Below are 1874 nucleotides of genomic sequence, written 5' to 3'. Positions count from 1 at the left end.
ATGGGGCAGAGGAGAACACTGAGATGCCTGAACATGACACTGGCTGAGACCTGGGACCAGGAGAGCCTGTGATCTCCTTCCTTAGTCAGAATGAACCTGTCAAATCCCTGCCCTGAGCCACACTGGAGGGTCACGTTCCCTCCTGAGGGCACGACAGGGCTGGGCAGGGCGGAGAGGCTGGGTTTTGGGTAGGATCCTAGGAGAGGAGGAGGCAGTGTGTTAAATGGGGCTCACACCTCCCTCATGTCCCCCAGGGCTGGGCCGTGAGAGGGAGACACCCTGAGGGCAGACCCCCATCCTGAGGGCAGAGCCTGAGGCGGAAACCACTGTGTGTCCTCTCACCTGTCACCACCAGCTCCAGGAGGTCACTGCGCTCTGACCTACTTTTGGAGCTGAGGTAGTAACACTGATATCTCCCTGCATGATACTCTGTCACGTGTGTGATGTAGAACTTTGCCTTGTCCGCAAGCTCCTGTGGCTTCTGTATATTCCATGGTGCTGGGCTTCCCTCTTTCTCCAGGCGGAACTCCTCAGCCACTGGGGTCCCCTCACACCAGATGGTAATGGAGCTCCCCCGGGGGATCACTGGGCCTGGTTCAGCCCTGAGGGTGGGCTTGGGGAGGCGCCCTGGAAGGAATCAGAGGCTGGGTCACAGGACATTCACACTCCTGGTCCCAACTCTCGGTCCTAGATGCCCCCCATCTGTCAGACAGATCTGCACCCCTCCCTCTGCTTCCTGGAGGATGGACCTTGAGGAGTGGGACATGGGACAACTGGGAACAGACTCACCTGCTTGCACTGGGGTCCTGAGGCCCACACTCAGCCCTGGAAGAGAGTCCCTGTGAGAGATTTGCCCTGAACTCTGAGCAGTACCCTCCTCCCCATGAACTCCTGAGTCCTGGGTCCTGATAGAGCAGGGCTCCCCTCCCACTCCCATCTCACCGAGGCAGAGCAGGACCCTGAGGGTGCGGGTCATGGCGTCTTCTCCCGGAGGCCTCAGCTGAGCAGATGGAGGAGGCCACGGAGCCAGCAGGATAAACAGAGAGATGCACGGGTGGTGGTCACTTCAAGGCCAATCCTCCCCATCACAGGGTTGTTATGTCATCAGCCTATAGGGGAGGGTACAGCCTGGCTCTCATTTCCATGGTGAAGCAGGAAATAGACCCGGAGCCTCCTGAGAAGCCCCTGCAGGTGAGGTGACCCAGGGCACGTCCTTCCCTGTCAGAGCCTTCCCCACGGGGTGTCCTTCCTCCTCAGCCCATCCATCAGCACCTCCCTGGGGTCCTCACCATGGACATTGCCACCTGGGCCCTGGAGACACTTCAGAAAAATGTGGGTCCCTGTGGCCCGCAGAGCTCAGATCATCAGGGACACACTCACACTCCAACTGTGCAGCTCAGGGCGATGTCCCTGTGACAATGAGCACACAGGGAAATGCAGGGAAATAAGGGAAGGAAACAGGTCTTCTCCTCTGGCCCCAGAGTGTATATCTCTTCATTTCCCAGCCTCTGGTCACCTCCCCTTTCTTGCAACAGCATCCTCCCCAGTCGGGTGGGAACTCGCCTCTGAGTCCCTCCAACCCTCAGTTCCTTGTTCCTCAGGAAGATCACTCTTCCTCGTCCTGGGCCCCTGTCTTCACAGTCAGTGACAATAAGTGTGTTATTGCTGTGATTTGGGGAACAAATCGAATTCTTATTTATTTTTATTTTCAATATATATTTTTATTGATTACACAGAGAGAAAGGGAGAGGTAGAGAGAGATATAAACATCCATGATGAGAAAGAACAACTGACCGGCTGCTTCCTGCATGCCGCACACGGAGGATTGAGCCCAGCAACTCGGGCCTGTGCCCTCAGGAAGAATCCAACCTCCA

General features: G+C 56.7%; 1 protein-coding gene across 1 annotated transcript in view; it reads right to left on the bottom strand.

The window, feature by feature from the left end:
• Positions 1-1874, bottom strand: part of LOC102752385 (leukocyte immunoglobulin-like receptor subfamily A member 6) — a 32054-nt gene that overhangs the window by 16835 nt on the left and 13345 nt on the right.

Source organism: Myotis davidii, unplaced genomic scaffold (assembly GCF_000327345.1).
Source record: "Myotis davidii unplaced genomic scaffold, ASM32734v1 scaffold1642, whole genome shotgun sequence".
In the NCBI taxonomy this organism is placed as follows: domain Eukaryota; kingdom Metazoa; phylum Chordata; class Mammalia; order Chiroptera; family Vespertilionidae; genus Myotis; species Myotis davidii.
The sequence above is the reverse complement of the archived record's forward strand: the minus strand, read 5'-3'. Positions and strand labels throughout refer to the sequence as shown.